This window comes from Pteropus vampyrus, unplaced genomic scaffold, assembly GCF_000151845.1.
Source record: "Pteropus vampyrus isolate Shadow unplaced genomic scaffold, Pvam_2.0 Scaffold195, whole genome shotgun sequence".
Taxonomy (NCBI): domain Eukaryota; kingdom Metazoa; phylum Chordata; class Mammalia; order Chiroptera; family Pteropodidae; genus Pteropus; species Pteropus vampyrus.
The window spans coordinates 1,841,367-1,858,398 of NW_011888976.1; the positions used below are offsets into that span (position 1 = coordinate 1,841,367).

The window sequence follows — 17,032 nt, forward strand, 5'->3', positions numbered from 1 at the left end:
TAACAGTAATTGAGCTTTTACTGTGTGGCTTAATGTATATTTTCTCCTTTAATCCTTTCAACAACCCTGAGAAATTGCTACTATCACTGTCCCCATTTTACACATGAAAAAATGAAGCTGAAACAGGTGAAGAAATTTGATCAAGGCTGTAACTCTATATTGCTAGAATGAATCCAGAGACTATCACTAAACCATTTTATTATGTACATATGAAAAAAAAAACAAAAAAAAACCTCGACTGTGTGTTATTTTTGTTTTAAATAAACCAGACTTCTAGCTTCTCATGCAAACTTGTAAAGAGTTACATAAGTTTCTGGTGAAAGACCTCCTGATTTTGTAGGTACAGGACAGTTAGGTGCTATTTTGTAACCCCCAGGAACATGCAGAACGAAGTAACTTCACAAAAGGCTGGCTCCCATGTCTGCAGGAGATGAATGAGGCTTGATTAAGATAAAAATAAAGCTCTTTTAGTGGTTTTACTAAATAAAGAACTGGATACCTGCTGATAATAATTAGAGTTCAGTTCAGCCTTTTAAAAAAGCCACCCCCACGTCAAATGTATTAAGATGTGTTAGTGGGAGAGTTGAATGGTGTTCTCTCCACTACCACCCCCAAATAACTTTTATTACATGATAACTAACCACAATAAACTACCTTTTGTTGAGCTCCTCCAATTTTTTCAGAAACGGTACCAGGCCCATTACCTATATTTTATTATTATTAAATTCTGAAAAAAGCCCTTACAGGAGAGAGTATCATTGCCATTGTATGTTTGGGGAAACTGAGTCTCTGAAAAATTAAGTGAATTGCCCAAAGCCACAGAGCTAGCAAATGGCACAGCTTAGGCTTGACTCCTCAAATTTTTTTTTTATTGTAGAAATTCTCAAGCATACACAAAATTTGAGAGATCAGTGTAATGAAGCCCCTATATACTGGTTTACCCAGCTCTAATAGTTATCTATCATTTACCTTTTTTTTTTTTTTTTTACCTATTCTCTCATTCGCACATTCTTTATTTTTTGTCATCCTAAGGGAAATCCCAGGCAGCATATCATTTAATCCATAAATTAAACCTAAAGGTAGTTTAAATGTCACATTAGCATTTTTTGCTTCAAAGCTACTTCCTACTCAGCTCAAGTCTTGCTTTGCTCCACAACGAACTTTTCTCTAGTTCATGGTGCTTATCGTGATCATGATGTCTCTCTGAGATGTTTCCTGTGCCTCATAAACTCCGAGGGGGCAGCAGCTGTGCTAACTTTCACTCCCACCCTCCCACCCCCTCGCTCTGCACTGAGTCAGTTGGTCCAAGTACTGCTTATAAAACGAAGAGTAAATGCTCTTAAAGACCTCAACTTTTTAAAAATTGGAAGTTCACTATTTTCAAGCAATCCTAGGAAAACAAGAGAATCTTGGAAGGAAGAGATGAGAAAATGCTCCTTCAGAACCCCAACCTCACTGCTTCATCGTGAAAGCATCTTTCATGTATAGCACAGTTGGCCAGTAACTGCTTGGGAAACTGAATCGAAAGGACAAAATGAGGCTAAATTATGGTATGAATGTGCAAGTTTGATTCTTAGAATTATGCCTCAATTTGGGTAAGGTTGAGTTGGCTATAGAGCAGAAGGAACTGCTGTTGTGGAATAAATTCTGGGGATTTGGGAAGTTAGCCCCACCCCGAATTGAAATTCCTGGGAGTCTGTCTGTAGTTTATGACTTGGTGGAATAGTGGAAGCTTGGAATGTGGAATCAGAATATCTATGTTCTTCTCCCCTGTTTGCCTCTAATTCACTGTGTGTTCTTAGAGAGGTCATTTAAGCTCTCTGAGCCTCTGTTTCTTAATCTAGCTATTCAATAAATACAACTGAGTGCCTACTATGTGCTGAGCACTGGGCATCAAATAAGATGGCATATGTGAAAATAATTTGTAAATAATTCTGCAATATTTATGGTGTTTTCCTTGTTAAAATTCAAGCGCCTTGGGAAAGGAACACTTTGAATAGAAATCTGTCCTTATGAATGATTCTTAGCTTTTTAGAGCTTTGACAGAGAGAGGAAGAAGACAGTCTACGAAACCCTGGGCTTACTAAAGATATATTTGGTTAGACTGGATACGAAGATGGGTGATGTATGAGGAAAGGTTGTGATGTTAGTCCTTGAGCAAGCTCTGTTCTAAAAGAGCACTGTATAATTTCTGGTGTGCAGAAGAGTATTCAAAGCAGCAAAAACAGCAAATCCAGCAGCTTACACATACTTTGAACTCATTCACAATGATTTCCACAAATGTGTCCCTTTTGAATAAACAACACCTGGGCCTGGAATTTCTCTAGTCATTTTCACCCTAACAATTAAATCTTGTTAATTGTTGTTTGATCAACATAAGCCATAAGACCATTACCTGGTCTTTTAATTTAATCTCTACTTCCTCCAACCCCATTTTTAAATCTCTACATTTCTGTATAATTGTGCTTATGTTCTTGCACTTCTTTGAGATATGAAGGAAAGTAAAATATAGCAAATGAAAGGAATAAATAAAAGTCCCTTGGATTGGAGTGAAGAAAGAATTGTTATGGACCCAAGTGGGAATTTTAGGACTGTTAAACAGATTATGTGTTGTATTGTTAGCTATTAAACATTATTATATAGTGGGTCTACAGCCATGCTACCGTGAACAAGCCCAATCCCATCTGATCTTGGAAGCTAAGCAGGGTCAGGCCTGGTTAGTACTTGGATGGGAGACCACCTAGGAAGACCAGGTGCTATAGGCGTAAAAAATAAATTTAAAAAATAGGGGATTGTAAACTGACAAAGTCCTTGCAATCTGTGAGGTCAACCAAGGATTACCTCACCTAAAAAATAAAATAAAAAAAAAAAAACATTATTATATAATGGACATATTAGTGACCTTGGGAAAGCTGGATTCATTTTCACTGGTGCAAATTACAAGAACCAAGGCCAGTAAAGTAACTCAGGGATCCTTAGAGCAGTGGAAAGTGGTGCTGCATTTTCATTTTACATCACAGTAGAAGTTTAGGGGCAGCTGCTACATGGCAAGAGCTATGCTGAGCACTGGGGAAATGAAGATGAATGAGATACAGTCATAGCCATTGAACAATAACAATTTCAGTGCAATGTGGTAAGTGTCCTACCATATGCCTTTATTCATTCACTCAGCAAACCTGGCCTTAGTGAGGCCTTGCCAAAGAGTTTAGCTCTGATTCTCCAGGCAGTGGAGACCTTGGAAGACAGATATGGTCTGATTGGCATGGTTTTTTCAATGGTCGAGAACTGAGAGAGTGGCTTAATGGAATTGAGGCCTGGCAGCTGGTAAATCAATTTGGAAGTCATTTCTCCCAGGGAGATCATCTCCTTATAGAGTTCTACTATCTGTTAAAATGTATGTTGTTCTATCTCACTGTGAACAAAAAAGGAAAAAAATCAATGAACAGAGAAACACAAAATATAGCACCAATTTTTAGAATAAAATATAGCACCAATTTTTGGAATAAGGCTTATTTCAATTTAGACATCATCAAATAGAGCTGGTGCAGCCCAATACTGCTGTAGCTTTCTGGTGTCTTTTTAGTGGTGAGAGCTGGTGTTATATGATTTCCCTCTTGGTTCAGATAAAGGAATGTAGTCTATAAGGATAACATCCTAAATTCATTAAAATGATTCCTTCTGAGGATGGGTCCAGTATTGGCCCCAGTGGTGGTCTAAGGAAACTTTCTCTAATCTTTAATGTCTTAAGTTTTTACAAGGAGAAAATATTCATGTGTTACTCATGTAATTAGAAGTTACTTTTCTAAAAGTCAGGTGTAGAGCACAAAGTCAGCCCACCTCACAAACAGCCATAGCCAAAAGTTGCAGTTATTTATAAGTCATTTCAACAATAAAGAAAAAAGGATGAACTAAAAATACCACATCACCAAGAGGACTTATCCCCACAGAGATTTCTAAATCAGCTAGGGCTTTGATGACTGGCCATTGTCTGATTAAGGTGCTTGCTCTGGAATTAGCTATGGCCTCCCTAGAGAGAGTCCTGTGATGAGCCATGTTTAGGACAGGGGGATGAGTGAGCAGGTTGGCTTCCTTCCAGACGTCTGTGCTCTCCATCACTTCACCTTATGTAAGGTAATCTTCCAGGGCCAGATGGGTGTGTATAGTGGTGGGGGCGGAGGGGAGGTGACAAAGGGGTTATTTGAAGGAGAAGAGAGGGCTAAGAAAAGAAACTCTTTTTTTTAAGGTAAAAGAATTGAGTTCTAGGCATCTGCTGGGAATCATTTAATGTCCAGGCTGATTAACTCAGTTGGGTACCAGTCTAATGAGACTGGTATGAACTCCATCCCTTGGTGGGCCAGATCACTTAATTCCTAGGAGACGTGGCATGAGAATTCTTGACTATTTTTCTAACTCTTTCAGTGTATGTAACTGATGCTAAATTAGCCATATCCTCAGCAATACAATCAAATACAATTTGCTAGTTGAATAATTTTTTTCCAATCTGCGTTAAAGTAAACACATATATAACTATTAAAAACATATATATCCATATCCATCTTAATATGCCACATTCTACTAGTGTAGAATTCTACTTGGGGAAACATTGCCAGCAGTGTGATGAGCTTTGCCTTGGGGAGGAACTGGGTTCAAATCTGCCCTCCACAATTAACTTAGTAACCTGGGGACTTAACCTTCCTAGGCTCAATTTCCTTACCTCAAAGTGGGCTTACTTACTGTGGTTTCTACCTGATAGAGCAGTCGTAAGGATTACCTGAACTAATGTCTAAAGCATAATGTGTAGTATTTACAAATTGTTATCAGAAGAAAGAAGGGTCTTTGCAAATAATAGAATAATTGCCAAGATCTTGATTAAATACAACATCTGTAAAAGCTGCTGCCATTTTTTGGTGATGATTCGGTGCTCAACTTCTCATTTTGGAAATTTGTATGTGTATGTGGGGGGGTTTCCACTAAACTGTTCCCTTTTAGTCCTCTTTTTATTAACATTTTGGCTGTCGTTCGTGAAATTACCTATTTCAAATAAATCTGATAGCTGAAAAAGGTAAAATATATTATCTAAGTGATTACATAGCTGCTCTGAAATGCATAGAATCACACCCAAGAATTTTTGTAATTAAATAGTCTTTGTGGGGGTGAAGTTTCTAGTATGAAACTATGTAACTAAAGCCTTAGAAATATCTCATCAGATTATGTGAGTGCTTATGTTTAAATTTTGTGTCAAATATATCTGCTCTGGCTCTCAGCTTGCTAGTTAACTTTGAACTTAGAAAAGTGAAGTTTACTCTGTTGTTACTTGGCTTTCAAGTGACTGCCTTGATGGAGAAGGTGGGACGGTACAGGCGGTACAGAGTTGATGGCAACTAATTGGGTAAGTTGTGCCTAAATGGAGGCCTTCAAAGATCTCGTGTAACAGAGCAAACAGGAGTTTGCTGTGGTTGAAAAAGTGATTTAGTTTGGGAAGCCTACCTTTAAGGAAGCCCCTAAATTCTCCTTCTTGTCACTTCTTTAGAGCTTCTGCCAGATTAGCTGGTGGGATTGACTGAGCTTTTCCCACCATTGCTACTCTAAACAAAGACTTAAGACAAGGTCGATCCTTCTCACTCTTGTGTTGAAATGCCAAGTGGGTGGCATATCTAGGGATCTTAATTTGCCATTCTAAAAGTCAAGTGTAGAGTAACAGAAGAAAAAAAGCTGAGGTTTCAGTAAAACCTCAGCTACAGATGAGGAACTAGAGGTACTCATGTATTGGAGTTGAAGAGAAAGGGTTTTCAGCATTCTTAAGATCAGGTAGATATATTCTAAGGCAAGAGGCTTTCTTTGGCACTGCTTCACTGTGTGTATGTGAATACAGGAACATTTTTATTTGTTTTACCATTTTTGAAAGCCTTCTCTTTCTCAGTAGACCTTCTTACCCGTGAAATTTAATAAAGCAACATCCTAGATATTCTTACCTTTTAAAAAGAGGAAAACATTTTAGTCTTTATCTAATGAAATAAGTAAAAAATAATTTTAAAATCTTTGAGTAAATAGTAATCATTTTACAATATATCAGCAAGTGAATTTCCAATGCACGCCTAGCTGCTGTTTTGGCCTTTCAGGAGTGGGATATGACTTCTCAGTTTTAAAAATAGGTGCAGTGAAGAGGTCCTGGGGAACATGAGTCAGTGCAGAGCTGGGCTTCCATCCTGGTGTCTCAAACTTTTATTGACTGCTGATGATGCTCACTGTGCTAAGTCTCTCAGCAAACACACAATTCTAATCTCATGTGAGAGACAAACATATAAACAATGAACTGCGGCTCAAGGAATGTGTGTTGTAGTAGAGATACTTTAAAAAGAAGACATTTGATGGGAGCCTACTTGGACTCTCAACCTTCTTTTCTGTAAATGTGGCAACTAGACGACATCACTGTTCTTTTCCAGCTTTGAAACTTTATGATCCCGTAGAAACAGACCATATCTTGTCCTAAAACATTTCTTTGCATGACCATTGAATAGTAAATATACCATAGGACACAGTAAATATTTATGGCCCCCTGAAGCAAAGTGTTTTTTCCTGTTGCTGACCATTGTTGGCTGGCTCTCCTAAGCACAGCCTGGGTTTTTCATTATAGAGTGTAGCAGAGAAAGGTTCCACCTCTCCTTTGCAAAATATCTGGGATGGTCTTAAAAAGCAACCTCTTTGCCTCAGGGTGCTAAAAATATCCACCGAAAAACAAGGTGGGCTGCTGGAGCTGTGTCTCATCCCCATTTCCTCATAGCCACTTGAGGGAAAATGCAGAGGATGACACACTTCCACGATGAGATAATGCCTGGGATCTGGTGGTTGAAGTCATCCCCAAAGGGCTTCCTGTCAGATGAAACACTTCCGGGCCTGAGAGCGCCTGGAGTCCTACAGGGTTCTACCACTTTCTTTCCCAGAGTTTGCAAACCTCTGATAAGGGAGCTCACTCCCTTTCTTTGGAGGGTAAAGGGGTAAATGTGATTCCTTGCTATGAGCTGCCAGACTGTAAAGAAGGTAGATTTCTAGGATTAAAGGGTCCTTGCAATAGTGAATCGATGCCTGCAAACCCAATCAGTAAAACCTCAGCTACTAGACTCCTTGAGATTTGGAAAGAGGGAGCAGGGTATAGAAAATGTCTAAATAACCAAGCCCTCATTCTTCGTTTTGCATTTTTAATAAACTTTCATTTCGGAATAATTTTAGATTTATAGAAAAGTTGCAAATATGGAACAGAGAGTTCCTGTAAGAAAGTAACATTGATACAGTACTACTAATGAAGTTACGCTATATTTGAATTTCACCATACATTCTTCTTTAAAAAACAAAATCAAAACTAAATGCCACACACGTATACATACGCTAATACATAAATATATATAAAATTTTACTTTTAAAACATATATATGCAAATACACAAATATATCTAGTTGATATACATAGATATTATGTTCTCCCTTTGACAGGTTATACAAATTATCATTTGCCATTTTCAGAGAACTACTCTGTTATTATGCATTGGCCTCTTGATGTTTTAGGGCTGTTTGGCCCAAAGAATTTGTGCTTTTTAAGGTCACAGTTCAGCTCCTCACAGTTTTTCTAGTTCCTTTCACATTGCCAAGCTGCCGGCTATTACTTTTCTCTGCTGTCAGCATTTTTGTCTGTGAGAGACCTCGCATGTACACTTCAGCAGCTAACCTTTTAAGATTTTATAACCATGTACTGGGGCTTCTTAGAATTATGGAAGGAAAAATACCTGTAAATGAGGTACATGAGCTGTATTAGCATGTGGCTTTTATGACATTTTCTCAAAAGACTTTTTATTATTTCCTAGTTTTTGACTAGGTTTTGATAAATAACAATGCAAAGTTTAGAATAATTTAAGAAATGGAATCCAGATTTTAATAGCTAAAAATATGGAGTGACTCTGTCTCACATAAAAATTTTTACCAAAAATTTCACCCCAGTATTATGTTTTTCTAATGTATTTAAATTATCATTTAACTCTTTAATCATTAACCTGTGTACAATTTTGAATTAATTTTTTCCGCATGGTGTTTTACAAAAATATTTATTATAGAAAAGTTGGGAAATATATACAAGAAAATTTTTTTCTATATCCTTATTTTGAAAGACTTCGTAATATTCTGTTTTATGGCTGTATATAAAATGTTATTTAGGTCATTTCTACTTTTTAAAATATAAACAGTCCCATTATGAACAGTTTTGTAGCTACACTTCTGCACACATCCAAGAGGCCATCTTTCCAAGAGTGAAATTTTTGAGTTAAAACGTGCACTTTGATGGCTGTTGATGGCCATTCCCACATTAGCAGAGTGTTACAAACATGCAATTTTCCAGCTGCTGGAGGAAGTTTAGAATCCTGAAGTTCCAGAGTGGAGTAGTTTGAGTGACTGTGCACACACAATAGCAAAAGAAACAGCCCTGCCTCCACCAGAATCACTGCTTGTGTATTCATGCTGGGGTGCATTCGGACAGTCAGAACTAAGCCTTTTCAGGTGACTTATTGACTCTTGGGAGGAAACTGTTTGCCAAGACCTGTTGCAGTTGGTCGTGACCTCATCGACCGGAGGTGATAGGTTGGAGTCCAGCATTTATGAGAGGCAGGCTTCCACAGGCTCTGCCCCTCACGGCATTTCCTCACCTGCCAGCTTCAACTAGCTTCACAAAATAGCCTCTTTAATGAATAGTCATCCTCTTCAATTCCTATTGGTAATTACTGGACCATCTTTTATCTTCATGTTTTCTGCCTAGTGGCCTGTCAGGCAAAACTTCTTGGCAAGTTTTCTAACCAATTAAAAATGGAAGACTAATTCCATTGAGCAGTCAATTCCAGTTAGCTCGGCTGGTGGGACCGTGGTGTTAAGGCTGGACCCAGAGGCAAGGGTTTGATCTCCCACGAACTCAGTTGGCCATGCTCTTTTCAGAGTATAGTAGCTGAGTAGGAAAATGTCTGGATTCTCTGCTTACTGCCTCCCCTTCCTTTTCAATAAAGTCTGTTTTAATTAGACTATTCTCTGGGATATAGGCATCACCATTCTTTTTAATCAACAATTTAGCACCAGTTTTTTCAAGAGCTAAATATAAAATTTCTGAACCTTCTGATTCTGATCCTGACTCTTCACTTTCTTTAGGAAGTCATTTGTTTATCAAATAAAGCATACTTTCTGCCAGCTATGCATTTTTAAAAGCAGGAATTCATGTTGAACACTTGGAGGATGGGCCTTCTGGGAGAGAATAAAGACTACATAATGCAGACTGATTCCTTCAAATCATCGTTGGCCAGCACATAATTTTTTTATATATATCTCATATGGTTGTTCTATACATGCCTTCAGAACAGGTGTAGACCATTCAGAATAGGACAAAACAAGAAAAAAATCCAAGTGGGCAAGAAATGGGTTGAAATCACATTCATATTCCCAGGCACAGAATCGTGATGGGCCCGTGTAGGAACTCTGGGTGAGTGAGTGAATGAATCTTTGAATAAATAAATCAGTGAATGAATCGAATCAATAAATGAATGTATGGCACAGTTAATTAGAATAACCCTGTGGTGGGATGGATAATGTTTCAGAACTAACTTGTAGTTTAAAATGTCAACTATCTCCCATTTTACCCCAAATAGTAATGGATTGAAGTTAGTGTAACATTTCTGTGCACAAAGAAATTATGAAGAAATCCTAAACAAAACCCCACATTAAACAAGCGTTCCTTCCCTATAGGTAAATTTTCATCAACTATCGATCAGAAACGATCTGTTTTTCAACCTGGTTCTTCTTAAAATTGCTAACTCGGCTTTATGCAATCATCAGGAGTTATCTCTTAAGCACAGAGGATGGGGGAGGGGACAAGGAAAAGTGAAAAAACTGGCTTGCTTAATCAGATGTAAACATGATGCCTTTGCCTGCTGAACTGTGTCAAGAAAGTAATTTTTGCTGCAGAAACACGCTAAACACCAGCAGTTTTCCTAAGAGATGCGATTTTTCTTTGGGGAAACTGAGGAAACAAAAACATAAGTCATTTCTTGACTCTAAGAAATCCTTTTTGCACAGGGAGTCCTTCCAGTAGTATATGACTCAGTTTCTCTACTCTCTTTCCCCCAGGAATCAGGCATAAACTGTGTGTGACTCAGCCACAGGGCACTTTATCACGCCCCAGTTTAGCCATCCAGCCTGAGGTGTCATTCATTCTTACAGGACCTTACAGGTCATTCATCCTCTGTGTTTAAAAAGATGGGGTGGGCTTTGTATTAACTCTATTAAAGCTAGATATTTCTTTCAAGGGAGCAATATGGTCCTTCCATGTGGCTAAGACCTTTGAAAGTGAAAGTAGCAATTAATTAACTAATTAATTAAATCTTACTCTGAATTAATGTTAAAATCGTGAACGCAAAACCATAACTTAGGGAATTTATATTTAGAATACTTTTAGGTAAGGGTTCAACACAGTCTTTAAGTAAAACGCACCCTGATACATTTCCTTTTCAAATTTTTATTTATTACACTAACATCACGTGGGTGTTGTAGAAAATTATAAAATAAACTTTAAAAAAGATTATTATGTCATAATTTTACTATCAGATCTGTTCTTCATATTTTGGCATATAGCTCTCCCAAATATGTAATTATGTACACAGTGCAAATAGGGCGACATGATGCACAGTTACTGTTTTGTGGTTTGCTCATCTTACTCTGTGGTACATGTGAACATTGTTCTTTTTCATACATATACCTGGACATTATTATTCTTAATATCTACATAGTATCAGATTGTTCAACTGGAACATAACATTAATTAATCCGCTATTGTTAGACATATAATCTGCTTCCAGTTTTTCTTACTATAAACTTCAACTTTTTACAATAATGATAGCTGCTTTCTACATCATACCCAGTGCTGTGTGGAGCGTTTTCCATATAATAGCTCTCTTTTTACTTAATTGAGGTAAAAGTCATATAACATAAAATTACTTTAACGCGCACAATTCTGTGACATTTAGCACATTCTCCATGTTTTGAAACCGTTGTCTCTGTCGAGGTCCAAAACATTTTCATCACTCTGCAGAGAAACCCCATGATTATTAAGCAGTTATTCCATTTCCCTCCCTCCCCAGCCCTTGGCAACCCAACTGTTAATTTACTTTCTGTCTATATAGTTTACCTGCCCTGGATATTTCTTGTAAATGGAATCATACAACATGCGACCTTTCGGGTAACATTTCTTTTAACCATCACAAACCCTGTGGATAAGACCTAGGGAGGTTAAGGTTCTTGCCAAGGAATCCCACTCTGCAGGACTAGAACTTGAACACTGTTGTCTCTGGTCTTAAAGCCTCATTGTGTCCCACTGTCCCATGTTCTCTCCCCATGGTCTACAGACTGTTGTATACAAGTGTTTACTTCTTTCTTAGCATGTTTACTTTAGCATTGAGATTAGGTGATTGGTTTTTTCCTTTGCTTCCCGCTTGTAAAATGGGAAAGCCCTAGCACAGTGATAACATTAATGTTGATCAGTATCACCCGGGGGACAACTTACAGAGTTTTCGACTCAGATCTGGGATGAAGCCCAAGGTTTTGTTTTCCTAATAAGTTCCCAGGTGAGGCTGATGATGCTGGTCTGCAACCCGCACTTTGGGAGCCACTGTTCTGACAAATATGATGCAGAAGAACTGTTTCGTTATACTACCTCCTGATCAGAATGCTTGCCATGGCACTTAAGAATACTGAGAAAAATTGAACACCGGCTTGGCAAACATGGGGGTGCACACTGGAGAGGTCTCCTGAAGTGTGATGCAGGCAAGACCCTTGCATCCAAATGTATGTATAAAGAGAAACTAAATATCTCGTAAGACTGCAAATGTGCATATCCTATGATCCTGCCTTAGAAAACCAGTCTCAGGAGTGCAGAGGGTGGCATGTAAAGGGAAGGGAAAGGTAACATTTTTAATAAAAGTAAAAAAAGAAAAGAAAAATCTAACTATTCATAAGTAAGAGAATAGATAAATAAAATATGGCATAGGGAAGGAGAGACGCAGGTAAGCTATGAACTAGATCTGTATAAAACAACATGATAAGGAGCTCAAAAACAATGATGAGTGGAGAAAATATTTAGATTTCCACTCTCAAAATAATACTACACATTATTTGTGGTTGCCTAGAATAAATACATAGAGGTAAAAAGTGATAAATTTTCTCCAGAGAAGATATACGAGTGACCAATAGGCATATGCAAAGATGCTTGATATCAGTTGTCATTAGGGAAATGCAAATAAAAACCACAATAATATACCACTTCATACTCACTCTTGTGGCTATAATAAAAAAGGAAGATTAGAGAATAACGAGTGTTGGTGAGGCTGTGGAGCAATTGGGACCTTCATACATGCTGGTCGGAACATAAAATGGTATAGCCACGGTGGAAAAGAGTTGATAATTCCTTAGAAAGTTAAATATAAAGTTACCATAAAACCCAACAATTCTACTTCTAGGTGTATACCTCCCCCAAAATTAAAAGAAGTCTTCAAATACTTGCACACAAATATTCATAGCAGCACTACTCATAATTGCCAAAAAGTAGAAACAACTCGAATGTCCAGCTGATGAAATGGATAAACAAAATATAGTATATCTAAACAATGGAATATTATTCAGCCAGAAAAGAGAATGAATCTTGACACGTGCTACTACATGGATGAAACTTAGAAATAGTATGCTAAGTGAAAGAAGCCAGATACAAAAGGTTACATATAATATGATTCCATTTATATGGATATTCAGCACAGGCAACTCCATAAAGACAGATTAGTGGTTGCAGGGACTTGGGAGAGGAGATTTGGTGGGTGATGAAAATTTTCAGGAATTAGATAGTTATGGCTGCACAATATTTTGAATATACAAATCATCACTAAATTGTATATTTTAAAATGGTTAAAATAATGAATTTATCTCAGTAAAATAATTTTGTAGTAATAAATGGACTGGTAGTATACACACCTAATCCATGACAATAGTTGCCACTAGAGGTGGCTAGAGGTGGGATATAGGACTGAAGTGGTAGGAAAAAGGAGATGTAAGGTATACTAGTAATGTTTTATTTCTTTCATCTATTTTTAAAAAGCAAATTTAACAACATATTGAGTTCTTAATTCTGGATGGTGGGAATGTCCGCATTTATTATTTATTACCCATAGCATTTGCTACGATTTTTTTGATTTCTAAAAAAAAATCATTCCAAATGCAAAAGTCCCAGGGACATAGGCTCGGCATGGGAAGAGCTGCCTTCTTGTCTAGCTCAGACCTCTGCTTGCCTCCTAAGATCCCACTGGATCCTGGGCTGTCTAGTTTGTGGACTCTCTCTACAGCCTCCACTGGCCCCTCTTGACCAAAGTCATCATTACACCCCTAATTTATTGGGAATGTCAAGGCTCTTGATTCCTCAATGACTCAGGAGCAGATATTTGCCCTCCTGACTCCTCCCTGAGCCTGGACGCAAATCCTCCTTTCTGTTAGAGAACCCCTGCCGCCAGGCTCACCTAAAGATTGCTCAAGTTAGATACAGAAAAAAACAGGAGACTGTCTATGTCTGCTTCTGTGAACATGGTGACTGGTGAATGTGGAACTGTGGAAAAGACCTTGACCTTTCTTAAAGCACTGATTATTTCTCCTACACGTACTCACCTCTGTTCTGGGGATAGATGAGATCTTCATGTCTATTTGCTAGGACTCATAATAACTGAATGATAGATGAAAACTAAAGACTTCTTCCCCTGTAGTTTAGTAAAGGTATCATCAAACTACAGCCAATCTAGCCTACTGTCTGTTTATATAAAAGTTTGATTGAATCACCACCACGCCTTTATTTACTTATTGTTTATGTCTGTTTATGTATTGCATCAGCAGAATTAAGTAACTGCAACAAAGACCACATGGCCCACAAAACTTAAAATAATTAATCTTCTACAAGAAAGTTTGCCAACCCTGGTCTAGTGGTTAGGAACATGGACTATTGACCTCAGATACTCCTGGAAAATAGTTGAGACATAGTTAAGATCTCTCAATCTTCTTATCTCAAAGTGAAGATGACACTGAAATGCAGAGAAATGGGGTAAAAATTCAGGTTCACGGAGCCAACTATTGCACAGGCATTAAGGTTGCAGACTCTGAAGTTAAATGCCACTTACTAGACATTTGGCCTCGGGTGTGTCATTGATGGTTATAAAGCTGTTGCTTCACTTGTATAACAGTGTTCTTGTGAAGAATAAACGAGATAACTCAGTTATTTCATCAGTCAATATTTACGGGGCTCCATTCTATGCCAGGCACTGTATGATGTACTAGTGATAAAACAGCAAACATGAGGGACAAGATCTCTGCCTTCACAGAGTTGTAGCCTAGATGTGGAGATGATGAATAACTGTAAATCAACAAAGATACAACTGGGTTTGAGGTAGCTGGGCGGGGGGACAGGAGAGAGATGGGAGCTGGGAATCCACAGCTGGGAGTTCAGGGAAGGCCCTTCTGAGGAGCAGTCTTTTGAGTCGATGCCTCAGTGACAAAAAGCCAGTCCTGCCGAGATTTAGGGGCAGAGGAAAACATCCAGTACAAATGTCCCGGCCTGGTAATGAAGGTGCCGTGGAGGTGCTGGAGCCCCCTGGGCAAGGAGAAGAGAAGCAGGAGGTGAGGTCTGGCAGGTTAACAGGGTCAGATCCCATAGGGCCTCGTAAATTGTAGCAAAGAATTGGGATTTCAGTCCAAGTGCAGGGGAAGCCCCTGGAAGATTAAGACAACAGGGTAAGTGCTATGATCTGAGATAATGCTTCAGATGATCATTCTGGCGGCTGTAATGTGGTGAGATTGTATAGACAAGGTTTGCAACCAGGAGAACAGTTAGCAGGCTATCACTAGTCCAGAGGAGAGATGATGGCAGCTTGGGCTTGGATAGTGGCAGGAGGTGGATAAAAGTAGACGGATACAGTGAAACTGATGAGACTTCCTAGAAGCTTACATTTAATGTGATAATGTACGGGAAATGCTTACCACAGGGCCAGGGAAATAGTATCATCATCACTGTTATCATCACCACCAATACCACCTCCTCCTTCACCATCCCTGCCACCAGCATTACCATCTCCTCCACCAACACTTCCACCACTACCATCATTATCACCCTGAGAGACAGTGTAGCATTATGGTTTAAGAGTAGATTCAAGCCACACTACTTTGATTCAAGCCCCAGCTCTTCCACTTATCAGCTTTGTAAAACTGTGGGCAAATTACACATCCTCTCTATGTTTCAGTTTCCTTCTCTATAAGATGGGGAGATCATAGTACCTTCCTTACAGGACTTTGTGAAATACCATAACATGCTTGTCAGATAGTAAACCCTAAACATTGTTGCTGTTATTTGGGAGCTAGTAAATGGTCCTATACTTCATAGAGATTCAGTAAATATCACTAAAATCCTAGCATGCTGTGGATATCCTCCTTAGAGGTCAAAAACAAATCCCTCCTTATGTAACCCACTGATTGACGAGGCTGATGGGAGGACTCTCTTCCTGACCTCTGAAATGCTGCAGTTTCAGAGAGACAAGACAGCCTGTTTGTTAGAACATTTTAGCTGCAGGCTTTTAAGTCAGCATTCCAGAGATGTAAAGGCAATGAAACTATGTGCTAGGATTTCCACAGAAAAGAGTGTTCAGGATTTTGTGCCTGTTTTGTAAAGCCGTGTCTGTGTAGGGGGTGACAGGGTGTCACTTGGGGGACATTATCTCTTAAAGGGAGGCTGGGTAAGGGCATCTCATTTCTCCATCTTAAGGAGACCCTTGTTTCAGCTGTAGGGCTCGAGGTATAGTTAGAGCTCCCTAAGTATTCCAGCTATGGGCTTTGAACAACCTGGGCCAAATGTTGGTGTTATTGTCCTAGTTATGTCTTGGGCAGTCAGGCTCCTGGAACCAGAGAATCAGTTTCTGGGACATGAGAAAAGCCCCAGCTGTACACTCACCTGGGGCCCAGACAGACTGCATGAGAGGCCATATTCACTGCTGGCTGCAGACATGTCCTTCATAAGCCCTGGGCAGATAGCATTTGTGCCATATAGAAGTCTATCTCAAAGAAATGGCAGTGTGCGTGCCCCTCCACCCACAACCACAGAAGGGATCTCTTTATCCTTTCTTCTGAGCAGTAAAAAGGAAGATTAGTAGCAACACGTGATAAAGATCTGCTAAAACCCAGTCTAGGCCTTCTCCCTCCCACTCAGAAGTAAGCTCCCACAGATAGCCAGATAGCAATTTTTACTTCTGGACCAGAGTCCATTCTTATAACTGAAGGCTGAAATTTTTATAACTTCAGGGGCTCTGGATATCTTTTTCTGCAACCAATTAGTTGGACAATTGGTTTTTTAGCTTTTAAATTGAGAGACAGAGTGGTATAGAAAACAAACACCCAGCTTTTGGAGCCAGTCATACCTGCAGTTAAATCTGTTTTACCACTTCGTAGCTGCCACCTTATGCAAGTCATTTAACCTCTCTGAGTCTCAGTTTCCTCATCTGTAAAAGAGAAATAGACATGGTTGTTGTAAATACAACCATATTTGTAAGATAGATGAGTGGGATCTTATTAAATTATAACAATATTGATGTTTGTTTTGTTAGCTATACTTTACATGGACCTCACATTCTGAATATCTGAAAGATCCTGAGGTTAGGTTATGTTCTTAATTTTTAAATCTCTACTCGAATACTAGCAGCAAACATTTATTGAGTACTAACCATGTGATAGGTAGTCACTGAGTGTAATCCATCTGTTTAATCCTCACAATGGCACTACAAGGTGGATACTATAATCCCCATTTTACAGATAGGAAAAAATGAGACTTACGCAGGTGAAATGACTTGCCCAAGTCACAAACTAGAAAGTGACAAAACTGACATTTGAATCTGGACCACTAAGTGTATGCTCTTACTCTACTAGTCCTTCAAACACTCATGCAA

At 38.7% G+C, this 17,032-nt stretch overlaps 1 protein-coding gene and 1 pseudogene across 1 annotated transcript in view; both read left to right on the forward strand.

Moving 5' to 3' along the window:
- ARHGEF3 (Rho guanine nucleotide exchange factor 3) overlaps window positions 1–17,032 on the forward strand; it is a 252,585-nt gene that overhangs the window by 149,908 nt on the left and 85,645 nt on the right. The window lies entirely within an intron of this gene.
- On the forward strand, window positions 2,647–2,765 carry LOC111746613 (annotated as a pseudogene).